This window comes from Stomoxys calcitrans, chromosome 4 (genome assembly GCF_963082655.1).
Source record: "Stomoxys calcitrans chromosome 4, idStoCalc2.1, whole genome shotgun sequence".
Taxonomy (NCBI): Eukaryota; Metazoa; Arthropoda; class Insecta; order Diptera; family Muscidae; genus Stomoxys; species Stomoxys calcitrans.
In genome coordinates, this window is record NC_081555.1 from 87,577,828 (window position 1) to 87,599,108 (window position 21,281).

At 36.5% G+C, this 21,281-nt stretch overlaps 1 protein-coding gene across 2 annotated transcripts in view; it reads right to left on the reverse strand.

Annotated features, from left to right (window-relative positions):
- LOC106089674 (ATP-binding cassette sub-family A member 13) overlaps nt 1-20,959 on the reverse strand; it is a 107,054-nt gene extending 86,095 nt beyond the window's left edge. Inside the window, exons 1-2 of one of the 2 annotated variants that reach the window (XM_059366796.1) lie at nt 20,752-20,959; nt 19,675-19,868 (exon numbers count right to left, since the gene is read on the reverse strand). The gene's annotated coding sequence lies outside the window, so the exon portion shown is untranslated. The remainder of the gene's footprint in view (nt 1-19,674; nt 19,869-20,751) is intronic. The other variant, XM_059366797.1, reaches the window with a different exon arrangement.
- Nucleotides 20,960-21,281: the final 322 nt, after the last annotated feature.

The window sequence follows — 21,281 nt, forward strand, 5'->3', positions numbered from 1 at the left end:
CTTAAACCAACTTATGCAATCTGTGAAATTTTCAAATTCTGTAGGTTTGTGTGTTAGGTTCACAATCTACTTAAAATACTCATCACTTGATCTGCACATTGTCATGATTGGTCAGTTAGCATATCTGGGGTGGTTTTATGGGTTAGAGCTCCACCCAGATACATCAACACAAATTTTAGTTTCATATTCGTTATCTGCTCTCAAATATCTTTCATTTAAACCCCATATAGTTATGATCAGGTAATATTACGATTTGGGGATTGGTTTAGGGGGTTGGGTCGGCCCCCTATTTCTTGGACCTCATTTTTAGTGTCATATTCGAAGTCTACTCCCAAATACCTCTCAATTAAATCCCATATTGGCATGATCGTTAAAAATGCCTTTTTGGGGCGGTTTTATGTTTGGACAGTTTTGGGCTTGTGCCGGCCCCGTGGATACTTGGACCCAATTTTTAATATGATATTTGTACTCTACTCCCAAATACCTTTTATTTGAGTTCCATATTGTCCCGATCGGTCCACTTTTGATTTTGGACGGTGTTGTTGGGGATTTTTTTCTAAAATTTCTTACTCCATGTTTCGCACCATACCAACGAATACTGAGCGAATAGAGCGAATCATATCTCATTTTAAGCATGACAGCAATATAAATAAAAGTAAAAGTGTGCTAAGTTCGGCCGGACCGAATCTTATATACCCTCCACTATAGATCGCATTCGTCAAGCTTTCTACCCGATATCTCTTTTTAGGCAAACAAAGGATAAAAGGAAAGAATTGCTATAATATTGAAGCTATATCAAGTTATGGTCCGATTCGGACAATAATTGATTGGAATATTGGAGACCATAGTAGAAGTCATTATGTAATTCGAGTAAGAATTGCGCCCTAAGGGGCTCAAGAAGTAAAATAGAGAGATCGGCTTATATGGAAGCTATATCGGGTTATAAACCGAATCGGTCTATAATATGGATGATGATAATTACGCCCTCTGGAGGCTCAAGAAGTCAAGATCCCAGATTGGATAATATGACAGCTATATCAGCTTATGGATCGATTTGAATCATATTTGGCATAGTTATTAAAAGTCATAACAAAACAGAATTTTAGCCAAATCGGATAAGAATTGCGTCCTCTAGTGTTTCAAGAAGTCAAGATTCAAGATCGGTTTATTTGGCAGCTATATCAGGTTATGTGCCGATTTGGACCACACTTAGCACAGTTGTTGGAAGTTGTACCAAAACACGTCGTGCAAAATTTCAAACGGATAGGAAATGCGTCCTCTAGATGCTCAAGAAGTCAAGACACCAGATAGGTTTATATGACAGCTATACCCGGTAATGGAACTATTTCAACCACACTCAGCACAGTAGTTGGAAGGCATAATAATAAGATACCTCATGCAAAATTTCAGCCAAATCGATAAGAATTGTGCCGACTCGACTGACTCAAGAAGTCGAGATCCAAGATTGATTTATATGGCAGTTATATCAAAACATATACCGATATAGCCCATTTACAATCCCAACCGACCTACACTAATAAGAAGTATTTGTGAAAAATTTCAAGCGGCTAGCTTTACTTTTTCAAAAGTAAGCCTGCTTTCGACAGACAGACGGACGGACATGGTTAAATCGACTTAAAATGTTATGACGATCAAGAATACATATACTTTATGGGTTCTTAGACGAATATTTCAAGGAGTTACAAACAGAAATTAGACGAAATTAGTATACTCCCATCCTTTGGTGGAGGGTATAAACAATGCCTAAAAAGCAATCATCTAAAAATGCATTTGAACGCAACAGCATTACTCGCTATTGTTGAACGAAGGAAAGTCAAAAGCAATGAAAAGATGAATGCGTTATAAAAAGGAATGGCAACGCACTGTTCTCTGGTGTGAATTACATATTGGCATTGAGCAGCTTTTTGATAAAAAGTACTATGCTACTATTTCTGATAGAACCGAGTGGAAATACAATATCCCTGATAATAAATGTTCCATAGACTTCTTTATGGATGGTTCAAAACTAAACGACCAGGAGGGCTTTCGGGTGTAAACTGAAGAATTTTTCGGCCAATGAATATATCGAAATATTGTCCGTAAAAATAAGTAAATAAACACCAAGTTTTATTGAAAATAACCTAAATCTATTGGGGTTTAATTAAACATAAAGACCGAACAAAAGAAGAGAGCAATAATTATTTTTACATTTTTTTTAAGATAAAAATTTTTTTATAATATTTTTTAGAAAACTTTTTTCAATAACAAATATAGAATTATAATTATAAATTTAAAAGATTAATATGATTATTTTAGAATAATTATAAAAAATAAATTTTAACAAAATTTAAAAAACAAAACTAAGTTTTATTATTCTTTTTTTTTTAATTTCCTGATTATTATTTTTTATTTATTTCTTTTCAATTTACATTTATTTGTTCCAACTAAATTTACTAATAAAAATTAATTTTTTAATTAATTTTTTATAAATTTATATTAATATTTTCTACAAAAATTAAAATTTTTCAAAAAAAAAAAAATTTATATTTTCTATTAAAATCGAGTTTTATATGAAAATTAAAATAATATTTTTTTTTACTTTTCGTTAAGTATCCGTTTTCAAGGCACTCTAATGTATAAACACAAACACACTACATAGCTGTAATGATCGTCAAAGTATTCTCTTAGAGATTCATTAACCATGTTCAGACGTTGTATAACTTAATCGAGGCACGTTTACTTTCAAATGAATTATTGAATATGAAAGAGTGTAGATACCATAAAAATCAATTAGTTCGAAATAAATCTGAAAATACTAATTTCGAATAGCCAAGAGCAGACAAACCAAAATGATGTATCAGAGAATATTCTTTTGATAATTAAAACTTTTAAACAATGGCAAGGTGTATACCATTGGACTGGCTGTTAAATACATCCGCCTTTAAGTAAAAAAGTATTGTGGCCCAAGTGATTAGTGATCAGTTTGGATGAACAAAAAAAAATATGTACAAACAGTTTGCAGGAAGATTATAGTTGAAAATAGTTTCTAATCAACAGTTGGATTCCAAACAGTTTTGAAAATATAATCCAAAAAATCTCAATATGTATACAACTTTAAAATTTAAATGCATTATTTTATTGACAGAGTTTAAATCTCAAATGTCATGCAAATATATGAAAGGCATCTAAAAAATTGTTTTGTTTTTTATAAGGCGATTGATCCTAGCATGTTTCATTGATCTACCAAATTGCAAACAATTAAAAAATCGTTTTCCTACATTATTTAAGAAATGATTCATTTCAATGAATAAACTAACATAATCCTGACCTAGTGCATAAATGAGATTATATACAGCGGTCAAAAAAAGTATTCATCATTAGCAAAATTGATAATAAATTCACTTATTTTGGGTAATTGAAGAAAATTTAAAGTAAACAAATAATGCAGTTTTATGCAATAGTTTATTTTTCGTAATATGTTTTAAAATAAATTCAAAAAATAAATTTAATTAGCGCAAAAAATGCAGTTTTATATAATAATACCAAAAAAAAAAAAAAAAAATTATTCATCATTGATGTGCTATCATCAAAGTCAAATTCAAATATTATTTGGGAATCCCCCTTTTCTGTTTTATTTAGTAAAGGAGGCTTTGCCCTTGACAGCAAATATTTAATTTCATTGAAAATATAGTTTTTGTCAAAATGGGTCGTAAGCAAAACGAGGTTTCTGATGAGGTAAAAGTTTTGATAATAAAACACCACAGGAATGGTTTAACTCAAAAAACTATCAGTGAAATATTAAATAGACCACGATCTACTATACAATCCATCATCAGAAAGTGGACAGAAACGAAAACTGTTGACAATAAACCAAGATCTGGTCGACCAAAAGCACTTTCAGTTGGAGATGTGCGTTGGCTAGTGCGGCAAGTTCAGAAAACTCCGAAGACAAATGCGACCATTCTTCGTAAAAACACTATGGAATATTTAGGGAAGGAAGTTACTACACAAACAATTCGAAATACACTCAAAAGGCATAGTTACAGAGGAAGAACTGCACGTAAGAAGCCCTTTATAAATAAAATAAACCGAGTGAAAAGGCTAAACTTCGCAAAAATGTATGTAAAACAGCCCGAATCATTTTGGAAAACAGTCATTTTTGCAGACGAGAGCAAGTTTAATCTTTTTGGGTGCGATGGAAAGGTCATAGTGTACAGAAAACCAAATACAGAGCTTGAAGAACGAAACACAGTTGCTACTGTAAAACATGGTGGAGGTGGTTTAATGGTTTGGGGGTGTATGGCGGCTTCAGGAGCGGGAAATCTTGAAATTATTAATGGAGTAATGGATCATAAGTATTACATTGACATTTTAAAGAGGAATTTAAAAGATAGTGCTGTAAAACTTGGGCTTGGTAATAACTTTCAATATTATCAAGATAATGACCCCAAACATTCTGCTTTAAATACCAAGATGTGGATGCTGTATAACTGCCCCAAAGTCATTAAAACTCCTCCTCAAAGTCCCGACTTGAACCCAATTGAACATCTTTGGGAACATCTCGAACGCAAATTGAGAACGCGCAATTTTTCGAGCAAGAGTCAAATGCAACAGGTGATAATGGAGGAATGGACTAATATAGACCAAAATATAACCGCTAAATTAGTCCAATCGATGTCAAACCGTTTAAAAGAAGTTATAAGACGCGGTGGTCGAATAACAAAGTATTAATTTTTTTAAATTATGTTATTTATTTTTTTGTTTTTTTGCAATGATGAATACTTTTTTTGTTTAATTTTTTGTGTTCAGCTGTAAAATGGCCCTTTTTGTTCCAATAAATACTATTTTTTTCTTTAAAAACAATGAAATTGTGTACATATATATCACACAAGCACTACTGCATCATTAGTTTAATATGTTTTTATTCCAATTGTCTTTTGTAGACTTATTAAAAAAAAAACATTGAATGATGAATACTTTTTTTGACCGCTGTATATTTAGAATAAATTAACACTTGCTCATATTATCAGCAGATTGATAATGCAATCTCAATGACCACTTGTTAGCGAACTGCGTATTTTTATAAAACAAAAAATAGCATAACACTTAACATGAAACGGAGACTATAGTTATCAATCTACAATTTAAGAAGTTGAGTATAATATTAAATTTTAAAGGGGTCAAAAGCAAAAATATGACTCAATAAATACAACAAAATAGTGATTTGAAGCCATATATTGTCGTTAAATAAATCCGTTTTGCTTTTTGCAAACGGTGCATAGCATCAAGATAATACTCTCATTTAATCATACAATCATGTGGCAAGTACTCATGAGGTACTTAAGCTACGGTAAACAAAGAAAGCAGTGAACAAAACCTTGACATCTGTTAGAACTTGAAAAGGTTTAGCTGTCCTGAATTCTTCCATTGGGACGAATGGCAAAACCATATCAGTCAGTAATGACTAATATGATAGTAAAGTCATTGTACTGACTTCGTTGCAAGGAGCTGTGCCAACCTAGCCACCAGTGGGTCACAAGCCATCGACATCGGACTATGTAACCTCTACGACTACCTCCGCACGGCAATATATAAACCCAACCTTAAATATTGCCGTGTTAGTGCTGGGTAAGGATCCGAACGAGCTATGCAGAAGAGCCGAAAGGGTCTTGCATATGGCATATGACTGGGCTAGACCTAGAGGTCTCAATGTTAGCCCAGAGGAGACTGAAATATGCCTGTTCACGAGGAAGACGAAGGTGGGTCAATTTAACGCACCACATTTTCTCAATAAGACGATTTCGATATCTGGCAAGGTCAAATACTAAGGTGTGATCTTGGACAGCAGACTGAAACTGAAAGTGTCACATTCAGGAGAGTACTGAGAAAGTTCGCAGATGTTGGGCACTATGTAATGGGGCCTGAATCCGAGGGTAGTCCACTGGCTCTACAGGAGCGTGAGAAGACCAATACATATTGGGTTGCCCCAAAAGTAATTGCGGATTTTTCATATAGTCGGCGTTGACAAATTTTTTCACAGCTTGTGACTCTGTAATTGCATTCCTTCCTCTGTCAGTTATCAGCTGTTACTTTTAGCTAGCTTTAGAAAAAAAGTGTAAAAAAAGTATTTTTGATTAAAGTTTATTCTAAGTTCTAAGACTGTAGCATAGTTAAACGTATCAAAATATTGGGTTGCCCAAAAAGTAATTGCGGATTTTTTAAAAGAAAGTAAATGCATTTTTAATAAAACTTAGAATGAACTTTAATCAAATATACTTTTTTTACACTTTTTTTCTAAAGCAAGCTAAAAGTAACAGCTGATACCTGACAGAAGAAAGAATGTAATTTTTGGGCAACCCAATACAACAGTGGCGTTGGCTACGTCATGTTGTCAGAATGAATGAAGAAGCTTTAGCAAAGAAGTCTTTCTAAGGCGATCACGATGCTACACGCAAATCGGGACACCTTCTATAATCTGGTGTCAGAGATTATAGAAGGAGTGCAGAAGATCGAGGCGCTTGGAACTCTATACTACCTTCGGCAAATGGAACAAATGTTCTGTCCTAGTCTATTAAATAAAGCAAGTGCAAGTGGAAATATATCCTTTTTGCAATTTAAATGCAAAAGTCTACTAGGAAAAGTGGATGAGATAGTGGAATTCATGTGATGGAAAACCATAATGGTCGCATGATGGTTTTCCCCTCCTAATTCTGGCGACATTTGTGAGGTACAGGTACTATGCCATGAATGGAATCCAGGTAAAAACTTCTCCCCAAAGAGGTTTCGCACTGCGGCACGCTGTTCGGACTCGGCTATAAAAAGGAGGCCCCTAATCATTAAGCTTAAACTTGAATCGCAGAGCACTCATTGATATGTAAGAAGTTTGACCCTGTTTCTTAATGGAATGCTCATGGGAAAATCTGTCAAACCAGCAAAACTCAAAGGTTCTAGGAACCGAACAAGGATGATCGAGAAACCGGTTCGACCGCTATCGTGATTTCGACAGACGGACGGACGGGCATGGCTAGACCGACTCAAAACGTCGAGACTATTCAGAATATATAAATTTTATGGGGTCTTAGAAAAATATTTTAAGGTGTTACAAACGAGGTGTTCACCTATATTGATATTGTTCACATATTGACTTAACTAGATTACTCTGCCCGCACTCTATCCAAGATGCAAAGTTCCTAGGTCAGAGTATTTAAGTATGAAAACATTAGTACCTGTGCTACTGTACTCATGTAGTACTCATGTAGGAAATCGTTTACCGAGATCATATAAAAACGTGCTTAGTCCCGCCGAAGCAAATCTTGAGAACCCAACACCATGGATTCTACTAAAAATTTACACAAATGAACTTAGTTGAAGAGCACATGTGTACTTTATGTGTAAAATGTCTGTCATATCGGACACAAATTTAAGTCGTAGAAAACTAAGCGGGAGATCGGTTTATATGGGAGTCATAAGCGTAGAAAGGCCTCTGGGGGTGGGCTAAGCACTAGATATGTGCGCGCGAGTGATTTTCCACCCACGCTCACTAGACGAAAATTTTACTCACGCACGCTCGCGAGACACTCACGATTCACGAAACACGCACGACTTACAAGACAATCACGACTCACGAGGCACTCAAATTTGGTTTTCGGTATTCTATAAGGATAAACAAGCCAATTTCTTCGTAAAAAAACGGTGATCCAAAGACTTTAAAACTTGTTTATCCAGTCTGGCAGTGTCTAGCAGGGTTCTGGGTTTTTTTCTGATGCAAACACATTTTCTCGGCAAGCTTTCAGTGTAATTGTCGATTTTTGACATTGTGAAAGATTTGGGTCCACCCAAGACTGCTTCTTCTACTATAATCTGAACCCAAATTTAAAAAGTGTCAAAAGCATTTAAAAATCTACCTTTTTTCTTTGCGATCGCCTGATTGGAAAGCCTTTGACCTTTAAAAACTTATATACTTTGCTAATAAAGGGTTTCCACGAACCATTTCCGTATTCGGGCACCTTTTTTAAAAAAAATTTACAAGAATCCATATTTTCCCAATTATTACATCTATTGATAATCAAGAAATTAGAAATCAAATCCATGGCAGCCGGATTAACCCGATGGAGTTCTTTATCGGCAAGGGCTGTCACCTCAGTATATAACACACTGCTACAACAACAACTAAATCAAGAAATCAGAAACAATGTGTTTCTTTTTATGTATGTTCATAAAAATTTCGGTTCCAATCTCTAAAATGAACTGAACCTATATTTATTTCGCACCCGTTTTCCATAAATTTGAAATATTCTAGTGATATTTATTGAAAAATGTAAAACGCAATCCCCAAAGACCTACATCAATAGTGAGTATATGTGCAAAATTTCAAGGTACTAGCTTTATGCCTTCGACCGCTATCGTGATTTCGACAGACAGATGCACGGACATGGCCAGATCGACTCAGAATGTCGATAGGATCAAGAACTTTATGGGGTCTAAGATCGATATTTCGAGGTGTTACAAACGAAATGACTAGATTAGTATACCACCATCCTATGGTGGAGGGTATACAAAGATTGTTAGGGTGTTCGAAGTCTCTCTCTCTACATCCGAACTATGCGAACAAGCTCCTAAGAGAGGTGAAAAAAAAAATGCTCTTAACAATTCTTCCTAAAGTCCGACTGAGCGAACAAGGTCAAGGAGAGTATGTAGGGGAATTTCCGCGAATGGGCAGAATCCCTCCGAGCTAGCGAACAAGCTCCATGGCATATTGTAGTAAAACTATAAGAGCTACTCTTTATACATCCAGCTGTGTGAACAAGCTCAGAGGAGGGGGTAGAGAAAGGAACAAGCCAATTATTCGAACTTTAACAAGATAATCATAATGTTTAGGTTAACGTATATTGTTCAATGTTTAAGGAGATAGTTTTTAAGTCTGATTTTAAATGTAAAGGCGTTGCTGATGCCCTGTAAACTAAATGAAAGAGTATTTCAAAGACGAATTGTACCAATATAAAATTGCCATACGGATACTAGACTTCGTTAAAGTTGTGAGAAAACTGGTTAAATTATATTGATTTCTTTATGTTTTTGTCAGACGGAATAGAGCACGCTCTAATCGAAAAAAATTACATGTGCTATTTTCATATGTTAGTTTCGTTTGTATCACACGACATGTACAAATGAACATGTGCTAAATTTAACATGTCATAAGTCCTGGGTGGCAAAGAAAAACTTAAAAACTTTAAGTTTTAAGACCACCAACGCCCATTTCAGGAGAAATTTTTCTCAGCCCTGTATGTAATATTGAACATTGATATTTGTTACGACTTCTTTACTCAAGAGGTTTTACAGAAAATTCCAAAGTTTAATACCCCACTATTAAGCAAGTGGTTATACAAATCCATGTAGTGAAGTGAAAAACTTGATATTTAACACTGATTTCTTTGTTATTTTAATTTCATAGTAAAATGCCCTTGAAAACTGAGTCATCAGATTATCAATGCAATATTTGCCAATAAAATAATCGCTAAAATAATGATTAGTTGTTGTAGTTTTTGTTTTTAGCTATCATTTTAAAGTGTTTCTATCAGATTTGAATTAGCATATATTAGAATTAATAACTATTTACGTTGTTAAAGGTTAGTTTAAAATTAGAATTCCTTCAAAGGTCTTTTGAAGAAATTTAAAAACCAGTTTTCAAGCAATTATTGAATAAAAGTCATCGTGATTTTTTCCACTAATGGATAGCCACTAGACACTTTAGTTGTATATATAAAAGTATAAGAGATATTGCAATCAAATCAAGTATCCCAAACCAAAATAATCAATCGTTTTTGTAGTTTTTTTATATTAGAAATTTTGAGTTGATAAACAAGAATTGTTAATGGTTTTTGCTATGGACCATTCGAAAGTAGTTCCCAAAAACGTGTACATACAATCTTCGTCATTGCTTTCTTTTAAAATAAAGTCATGAAATGAAAAAATAATATTCAATTAAATCGTTTACATTACAAATAATGTTACACCTACCCTGCCATAGGATTGACTGGGATCATTTGATGTATTGTTAAAATTCTTAACGCATACGAACAAATGCTGGGTAGAATTCTGCATCTCCGTGGAGGATACATCGCAGGCCTCAAGGCTATGGAATATTCTGCCCTCGAGACCTATGACGGTGGGGTATATACAAAAGTCAGAGCATGTATGGAAAATGTGTAGTGAGGAAACGCTAGAACTACTCGTTAATACACATTTTCCCGGGAAATTCTCCAACGGACAACGTGGCACCAGAAGAGGTTGTCACTAGTATGAATTCTTTTGAGAGGCAGACAGAAATATATCATAGGGCAAAGATCCCAAGAGATTGCCTGTCGCGACAGCAGCATGCATATAGTCAAGGCAAATCCGCTGAAACAGTCCTTCACGACTACATAGAGGGTTCTCCCGCTGTCAAGGAATATGCAATGGTAGCATTTCTTGACATTAAAGGTGCTTTCAATAATTACATTATACAACCGACGCCAATCATGAAGAAGTTGAAGTTTCTACACATCAACTCTACCGTAAGAATGTTTTTTAATTACTTACTTACTAAAAGATGCATTACGACAGGCTTGGGATCTGTGGATCTAAAAAGATGGGTCAGCAGAGGAACTCCTCAAGGAGGTGTACTGTTTCCTCTACTGTGGAATATAGACATTAACAATAAAATATTGTCTCTGGAAAAAAAGGTGCGAAAGTGGTCGCGTATGCTGATGACGTGGCAATTGTGGTTAGGGGAAAGATTGCCAGGAAACTTCACGTGCAACATCGAAGTGGGCTACCGAATGTGGTCTGGATATAAATCCGTGCAAGACAGAAGTAGTTCTTTTCAGCAGGAGATACAAGTTGCCTACAGTGGAACCTGTATCCTTGGGTGGAGAGAATGTTCCATTTACAGAAAGCGCAAAATACCTGGGTGTTTTGCTGGATAGGAAACTGAACTTCAAATCCAATTTTTTGGAAAGGGCAAGAAAGGTCACTCTTGCCCTATACACCTGCAAGAGAGCCATTGGCAAAAGTTGGGGATTTAGACCGCGTGTCATGCATTGGGTATATACTGCAGTTGTCAGACCCATTATGTTGTATGGTTTTGTGGTCTGGTGGACTGCGCTTCGAAAATCCACCTACTGCTCAATACTTTACCGGATTCAAAGGATGGCTTGTTTGTGCATCACAGCCGCACTGAGGACGAAACCATCTGATGCACTGAATGTAATACTAACATACTAATGCCTCTGGATATTGTGGTTACCCAAATTGCTGCGACCACTGACGTGAGGTTAAGAGAGCTTTTTTATTAGTCATGTGGCGGCTACGGACACTGTGTGATCCTTGATACAATAGCCGATGTTCCAGGCAGAGTGGATTTCACCCTACATGAGCCCCCTTACTGATAAAAATAACTGAACCACTATTCCTGATAGAACCGATTGGAACTACGATATCCTGGTAACAGAAGTTCCAAACTAAAGGATGGTTTCAAACTAAAGGACCAGGTGGGCTTTGGGGTGTACTCTAAAGATCTAGAACTGGTCATATCGAAAAGGTTACCCCATCACTGCAGTAAGTATCAAGCAGAGATCCATGCAATTAAGGAAGTGTTGAAATGACTAAGATATAATGTCATTACGACGATTGGCATAAATATCTTCTCAGACACCCAGTTAGCTATTAACTCCTTGGAGAACGTATTTCTGAACACAAAAACCACCCTCAACTGTCGCAGATCTCTCATCGAGATGGCTGCACAGTTCAAAATTCACCTGTTCTGGATGCCGGGCCACAGAGATATCACAGGGAATTGTAAAACGGACGAACTTGCGAGACTAGGAACTACCCTTCACATTCCAGGCATACTGGAATCTGTGGATATGCCTCTACCGACATGTAAGCTAAGTTTTCAGGACCAGGCCCCAAGGACAACGAATGATGGATGGTCACAAAGAGGGGGCTGTGAGCATTCCAAAACTATGTGGCCTAATCTAGACTTGAAGAGGTCTACTGCTTTGCTATCATTGGCTAGAACGGACGTCTCAGTTATTGTGTCCGTCTAATCGGAAAACATACTGACAGACTGAAAGTTGCCAGCAACGACTTTTGCAGAAGCTGTGAGGACATCGATGAAGAAGAGACTAGAGAACACCTTCTGTGTGTGTATCCCTCACTAGCAGTTAGAAGGAGTACCACTTTAGGTTCTCATGTCTTTGAGAACCTGTCTGATATAGCGAATGCGAACATTCGCAAGTTATTGGGCTTATTAAAGCCCAATTAAAACGATCTGAATGATTCAACGGAAGGAACTAGAAGGCATCTTCCTTCTTCTGCTCCTATGGATAAAAACGTCTAAGTGAGCCTGATGGCAGTAATTTTCATAGAAACGCCAAAGTCCGCAAAATGTATTGTTAGAATTTTTAATCGGTTTTGAGACCAGATTGGACCTTTTAGTACATCTTAAAATCTTAATCTTAAAAGCCATTAATCAATCAGCGATCGAAATTCGAGACGGATGGTTGAGTTCATTAGTATATATGGGAGAAATTAAAGCCCAATTAAAGCGATCTGGATGATTCAACGGAAGGAACTAGAAGGCATCTTCCTTCTTCTGCACCTATGGATGAAAACGCCTAAGTGAGTCTGATGGCAGTAATTGTCATAGAAACGCCAAAGTCCACAAAATGTATTGTTAGAATTTTTAATCGGTTTTGAAACCAGATTGAACCTTTCCGCACATCGCTACGTACTCTAATCTTAAAAGCCATTAAAAATCTGTGATGTCAAATAATAATCAATCAGCGATCGAAATTCGAAGCGGATGGTTGAGTTCGTTAGTATATATGGGAGAAAAATTTTAATAAAATTTAAATTTCATTTCGAAGTGCCCTTGAAAACTGAGTCATCAAAAATCTGTGCAATATTTGCCAAAAAAAATTGTCCCTCGCTGTTGTTGTTGTATTCTATCTATCATTTTATAGTGTGTATCAGATTTAAATTAGCATATATTAGAATTAATAACAACTTACGTTGTAATAGGTTAGTTTGAAATTAGAATTCCTTCAAAGGTCTTTTGAAGAAATTTAAAAACCAGTTTCAAGCAATTGTTGAATAAAAGTCAAAGTGATTTTTTTTACTCATGAATAGTTATTATAATTAGACACTTTAGTCGATTATAAAAATATAAGAGACATCGTCATCAAATCAAGTATCCCAAACAAAAAAATCTATAGTTAATAATTTATAATTGTCATTGGTTTGTTTTGCTATGGAACATTCTAAAGCAGCTCCAAAAAACGTATGTAGACTTTTTAACAAAAAATATGCAAATAGCCTATCATGTGCGGAACGAACTTACTGGTTTTATTTTGAATTTTTCGACTTTATCAACACATACCGGTCTTCAAATTGATATCATTAAAGTGATATTCAAGTATTAATAATGATAGACCAGTCGTAATAATTCATACAATGTTCGTCATAGCTTTCTTTCAAAATATGGTATTTATAAAAAAATAGACATAAATATTGAATAAATCGATAACGTTAGAGTTAACCTAATATATGACCTATAGTTGTCAAATGAATGAATAGGATCTTTTTTGAACATCTTCTAGCTCGAGATCATATTCAGTAACATAGCAAAGAACTTATATAAATTGAGCAAGTGTGTGTTATTGTTCAAAACACTGTGACTGGTTAGTGGATCGCGATTTCTGTTACGCCATGTAACTTAATCAGCACCTTTGTCAAATTGATTAAGGTGCCCTACATACCCAAAGACTATTGAGTACGGTGTAAAGCACGCTTTTGTTTTGAAACAGGGCTCAATAAGTCTTCTAACTCTTATTAGCGTAGCAAGAGAGACGAAAGCCTTGCTTTCCACAAACACATCAACAGATGTTCGAAAAATCACGAAAAAACTTTTTAAAGATCAAAATAAAAGAGCGCAAACAGACAAATGAATGGGTCATTTGAAAGAATTCTTAATTTGTTTAAACTCTTAACCGATAAGGAAAAGTAATGCCTAGGTTGGGTTAGGTTGAAAAGAGGGTGCAGATATTAATCAACCCCATGCCACTAAGGACATACACCTAAGCCAATAATCGGCTTGTTGTGCGCTCTAAAAACAAGAAAGTAACCTCTAAAAAGAAAATCTTAAGTTAGGAATTCCATGCTACTTACAAAATCCTTAATTGTTGTCAATACTACTCCCCTAAGCTGGTTCATGTCTGGTATTGTGTCTTCACCTAAGTGCCGGTATCTGTTAGACACGAAAGCAGTGCAATGACAAAGGAAATGCTCCAACATTTCATCATCTTCCCCTCATGTCCTACACATGCTATCACTTGCCGCACCGATTATACATAAGTGAGCTCGTAGTCCTATGTGTCCCATTATGATACCAATAGCTATACTGACCTCTTTGATACTTCTTTTCAGTAATAGCCTCGCCTTCTCACGATCTGGATCCCCCCATAGGATTTTCGCAGTCCTACCGACCGTTTCGCTGTTCCACAATGTTGCTTGCGCATTCGTCGCCCACTCCCTTAACTCGGACTGTGTCGACCCTAAAGGTTTCGGTTTAACCAAGTTCATTGACGGCAGTCCCCCGGCCTTCACCTCCAAATGGTCTGCCCTTTCATTTCCCCTTACTCCGTTATGGCCCGGCACCCAAACGATGCGGATTTTGCCATCCTCAAAGAAAGCATTTCCCCTTACTCCTTTATGACCCGGCACAAAAACGAGGCGGATTTTGTTATCCTCAGAGAAGGCCTTAATCTCCTTCTAACACTTCAAGACTGTTCGTGATCTTACCATCCTAATTGTTATTGCCCTTATGGCAATTTTCTCACGGTAAAGATGTTCACACTCGACGTCCTCGCGTTAGCACCACACCACTTCACGCATTCCGTGATCGCCCGGATTTCCGCCTGCAGAACCGTATTATGGTCAGGCAGTCTAAAACAAATCTCAGCACTAGGGTTCTTAATGTAGACCCCCAGGCCCATTCTGTCCTTTTGCTTTAATCCATCCGTGTAACATGATCTTCCAGATGGCAGTACTAGCGTTACGTCGATTAAAGACCGTGCCGAAGGCAGCACTGCCTCGCAATCGACTTCAAGGTTCATCTCAGGTATCCGATCGGAAACCTCTTCCCTTCCCTCAAGGTTTCCTATCATTAACAATTAATCAATTCTCTAAGTTTTATATTTCGGGATTGGAGAACACAAAGACAAATATTATTCATCGAAAATCGCTTTATTGTTTTTCAAAATATTTCCCATTAAGATCTATACACTTTTGCATGCGTTTGAACCAATTTTCGAAGCACTTTTGCCACTCTGATTGAGGTACCTCCACAACATGCATTCTGAACGCATCAACCGCTTCTTCAGGTGTCGAAAAACGGTGACCCCTTTTTAACGTAACCGATTAAAGTCATTCGGTGCCAAGTCAGGACTATACGTTGGATGACTGCTCAAAAATGCATTTGTTTGAGCTGATGTGTGAGAGCTCGCATTGCCGTGGTGAAGAGTGACCCGTCTTCGAAGGTTGGTTTTCCTAATTTCTTGGAAGACAACTGGCAAACAAATGGTTGTATACCACTCAGAATTAACTGTTCAGCGTTGTTCTAGTCGTACGTTTGCGACATGTCTAGTTTTCCGAAAAACAGACGATCATTTGCTTGGAATTGCTTCGTGCACAAACAACTTTTTTTGGATTTGGCTCATCTTTAAACATCCATACAGTCGACTGCTGTTTACTATCGGGCTCATAAGCGTAAATCCACGATTCATCACCTGTCACGATGTCATAGGTATCAAAGCGATCGTATTTTTGGGGCATTTCTTTCGACCAATCGACACAAGCCTTTTTTTAAGCGATTGATAAATTGTGTGGGATCCAACGCGAACAAATTTTTTTGGCAGTCAAATGTTCATGCAATATTGAATTTATGCTGGTCCCACTAATGCCTAAGGTGGTCCCAAACTCACGATAGGTCACATGACGATCTTGTAATATCAGATGGTGCACAACATTAATGGTTTTTGAACGATTTTCACGAATTTCGACTTGGTGTGAACTCGGTTGAAGTCACCATACATACCGTCAATAAACACCGGACCTTAATGGAGCTTCATTGCCAAAATTAGAATAAAGTTCATCGATGCACTGTTGTTGAGTTAATCCACGTGGAAAGATTTAAAAAATAATCGCACGAAAATGTTCACGATTTAATTCCGAGATAAATCCTTTAACTTACTGTATACAACACAAATAGCGCTCGTATGTCAAAACGTTCTGAGAACGCTCAAAAATGTCAAGCTTTACGATAGAGCTGTCAGTTGGCAGATTGCAACACAAGGGTTGTCCAATCCCGAAATATAAAAGGCAACCCTCGTATTTTTTTTAGATATTTATTATAATTTGATTCATCGTCATATTTGTATTTGAATTTATTTTGTTAATATTAGAATTTTTCCATATTTGTCTTTTGTTTTTATTCCTTTTTTTTTGAGTTGCTGTATTAGGTTTTCTGCACTTTGATTTTAAATTTGCCATATAGGTGGCGCTCTATCGTGAATTTTGTATTATAACATATTTTCATATACATATAAAGACTTTATTAAAAAAATAAAAATATTCAAGTAAAACGATTATCTTAAAACTATAGTGATACGATATGTATAATTGCCATAGAAATGCCAAAGTCCACAAAATGTGTTGATAAAATTTTAAATCGGTTTTGAAGCTTGATTGGACCTTTCAGTACATCGTTATATATGCTTAGCTTAAAAGTCATTAAAATTAATTATATATAATGTAGAACCAAATGTACGATAAGATTAGACGGGAGTATCAATCGTAATTTACATTTGTCATAGGTTAGGAAAGATTAATTCATTTCTAATTTGATCTAAATGGTGCTTGTAAAATACAAGAAAATTTTAATCGGGCATCTGATTAAGTTGAAACTTCAGCAACATATTAGAAGTCTATGATTTGTGGTATATTATAACAACTTTTCAACATAACTTTCCAAAATATTCATCAAAAGGACCAAAATAAACCAGTAGCAGCGTGCTAAGTTCGGCCAGGCCGAATCTTATATACCCTCCACCATTGATCGCATTTGTCGAATTCTATGCGCAACTGTTATGCTACTGGAGTTATATCAAGTTATAGTCCGATTCGTACCATAAATGAATGCTGAACATTGTAGAAGTCATTGTGTGATATTTTAGTTCATTCGGTTAAGAATTGCGCCTTGTAGGGGCTCAAGAAGCAAAATCGAGAGATCGGTTTATACGGGAGTTGCATCAAGCTATTGATCGATTTAGACCACATAAGACACGTATGTTGAAGGTCACGAGAGAAGTTGTTGTACAAATTTTCATCAAAATCGGATGAGAATTGCGCCCTCTAGAGGATCAAGAAGTCAAGATCCCAGATCGGTTTATATGGCAGCTATATCAGGTTATGTACCGATTTGCGCCATACTTAGCAAACTTAATGGAAATCATAACATAACACCTCATGCGAAATTTCAGCCAAATCGGATGAGAATTGCGCGCTCTATTGCCTCTAGAAGTCAAGACCCAAGATCGGTTTATATGGCAGCTATATCATAACATGCACCAATTTGGCCCATTTACAATCCCAACCGACCTACACTAATAAAAAGTATTTATCCAAAATTTCATGTTTTACTCCTTCGAAAGTTAGCGTGCTTTCGACAGACAGACGGACGGAAACGGCTAGATCGACTTAAAATGACATGACGATCAGAAATATATATACTTAATGGGGTCTCAGACGTATATAGTATACCTAATATTTAGCTATTCCTTAAGCAAATAAAGATTACCGCCCCATAGATATACTGCCTTTCTTGTCTAAAGCTTTAAAACGCATTATGTGTGATCAAATTAGCAATTTTCTGACTGAGAATGGCTTACTATCTGACAGACAATCTGGATAACGGAAGAAAAAACCAGTTGCACTACTCTGCTAGATGTTAGTGGAAACCTTCGCCAAAACATGAACATGGACCATTGGACTATTTTGGAAGTCATTGTGCAATAATTTCAACCAATTTCAAAAATATTTCCTTCTAGAAGCTCGAAAAGTATAATCGTCAGATCGGTTCATATGAAAGCTATTTCTAAGTATGGACCAAATTGGCCCAACTAACCTTCATTAATAAGAAGTATTTGTGCAAAATTTCAAGCGTCTAGCTTCACTCCTTCCAAATTAAGCGTGCTTTCGACGGACGAACGGCCATGGGTAGATCGACTAAGAATGTTAGACGTCTCAGATCGATATTTCAATGTGCAAGAAGATCTGCTTGTGGCCCAGTTCGTAAGGAATAAATAACTTGGGGTAGCCTGCCCTTGCCGGGAACTTTTGCATACACGGATGGGTCTTAAGTCGAAAGGGGCACCGGGGCAGAAGTGTTAATTGAACTGCTTCGGAAGTCATATAGGTTCCTCGATGGTTGCAGCGTCTTTCAGGGGGATGTCTTCGCGGTTGTGAAGGCACTGGAGTCGATGTCGATGCGGGAGTGATAGCCCGATCAGACTATCGCGATAAATATACATATGTGGGCAGTCAGTCGTCGCTGAAGACGCAAAGAGAAACTTTGAACATTGGGAAGGGCACGGATGTCGAAAAGCCTAACATAAGTCACTGTGTCAAAATTCAGTTAAATCAGATTATAAATGCGCCTTTTATGGGGCCAAGACTTTAAATCGAGGTATCGGTCTACATGGCAGCTAAATCCAAATCTAGACCAATATATGCCATATTGAAGAAGTATGTCAAGGGGCTTATTTTAACTCACTGTCCCAAATTTCGGCAACATCAGACAGTAAATGCTCGTTTTATGGGCCCAAAACCTTAAATCGAGAGATCGGTCTATAAGGCAGCTATATTCAAATATGGACCGATCTGGGCCAAATTGAAAAAGGACGTCGAAGAGCCTAACACAACTCACTGTCTCAAATTTCAGCGACATCGGACAAATAATGCGCCTTTTATGGGCCCAAAACCTTAAATCGAGAGATGGGTCTATAAGGGAGCTATATTCATATATGGACCGATCTGGGCCAAATTGAAAAGGACGTCGAGAGCCTAACACAACTCACTGTCTCAAATTTCAGCGACATCGGACAATATATGCGCCTTTTATGGGCCCAAAAGTTAAAACCGAGAGATCGGTCTATATGGCAGCTATATCTAAATCTAGACCGATCTGTGCCATATTGAAGAAGTATGTCAAGGGGCTAATTTTAACTCACTGTCCCAAATTTCGGCGACGTCAGACAATAAATGCGCCTTTTATGGGCCCAAAACCTTAAATCGTGAGATCGGTCTATATAGCAGCTATATCCAAATCTGAACCGATCAGGGCCAAATTGAAGAAAGATGTCGAAGGGCCTAAGAATTTTTAACACTTTGTGTCAGCTGCCCTGTAGTTTCAATAGCTTAATGACATCACAATAAGTGTTTAATTGATGGACATAGATATGCATAGAATGACAATGTCACATACCATTAATGCAGCGTGACCACATAGAGCCACTGTATGTAAATTCTAGCTTTTTTAACATATGAATGTGTAAATATGCACAATGCTCTACTCACTTTGAAGCCTTCGAAAATAAACGGTTGATGGTTGTTGAGATCTGCTTTCAAGATTTTGTTACCAGTTTGACTTGATGCAAAGCCGGATGGGAACGACAAATCGTAAAACACCGATCGATCAATTGGTGAACAACGGATGAGAATTGCTGCAAGTTATTCGCCGATATTCAAATGAAATGCGTTCGAGAGTCACACTTTTTTTTTTTGTGGAAAAGGAAACAGAAAAAAATCGAGAGCTTAATTAAATCGGCTTAGATTAAGTTGTTGAAACAAAAAAACTAAACTCAATATAAGAAAAAAAAAACGATGCTTTAACGCACTAGTAGTAAAACAGTGAGTAATAAAATTGAAAACAAAAAACGTCTGCACCGGTTTTTTTACTGCAATGCAAATCATCCCACTATCGATCGTCGCAAGTAACCGCACACTATTTTTAGAATAATCTGGTTTTTCACTTTGATTACAAGAAACTGTGATGTTCTGCTTCACTTCACATGTCTTGTCTTTTTTGTTTATATGTTTTTGTTGTCTTTTTGAACCGCGCTTTCATTGCATTACTTTGTTTTTGTTGTTCTGTGTTTTTGTTAGCAACAAAACAAAAATTGCAAAAAAGAAGACTACGATACTGTGAAAATTACCGATGAGGCGCGAAGACACAGAGACTTGGAAAATAGCACACAAAACAATTACAATTGACTATGGTTGGCGGCTTACAACAGAAACAACAACACCAGCCTCTAACCCACCGACACAGCGGCTTAAATACCAGTTTCACTTTCCGCCGTCTGTTGTTGCTGTTATTGTTTTTTTATGTTTAGTTTACAGGTATGTGTTGGGAATTTACTTTGCGTTATGTTTAGTCGTAGTCGTCGTTGTTGTTGGACCTTATGGTAAATTACAATAACAACATTACACTACTGCATTTTAAGCTTGACACTTTTATTACAAACGAAACAGAAAGAAAAGAAAAATCTACAAAGACACGCTTTGAATTGAATCGACCCCAAATTAAAGTCTTCCTTTTTGAATGACTATTGAATTAAAAAAAATTATATACACTTTTTGCGTTAAAAATACCTAAATAAAGTATTTCCAAACACTTGCTTCTTCTATTTTGGTAAATTTTCTTTGTTTTTTGTAGCAAGCCTAAATTTTGCGCTTGCACAAAACACACACGGCTCGACTTGAGTGCAAACTCTCCTGGTTTGAATTAAAAAAATCTAATTTTGACGTTACGTTTTTTGTTTTTTCCGTTCACAACAACTGTTGCCACCGATCGCCGCTATTGAACTGAGCTTAAAGTTAATACAGAGTTAGCTAAAGCATCGAAATATCATCACAGTCAGCTTGAAATGCTTTGTACTCTCTCGCTCTCTCATTGAATCGGTTCATAGTTTCACGCAGCCAATCAATCGGACGAAGAAAATGTTGCAACACTCATTGGCACTCAAAAAATTCAGCCTACACTGAAAAAAATAAAAATTGGTTTCCATTTCGAAATTAATTGATTCAATTAATTTTTTTAAGCGAAACTGCTTCAATCACGAGCATGATAGTATCAGTCACCATCATCATCACAGAAGTAATAAAAAAATTTGTAATTAAAA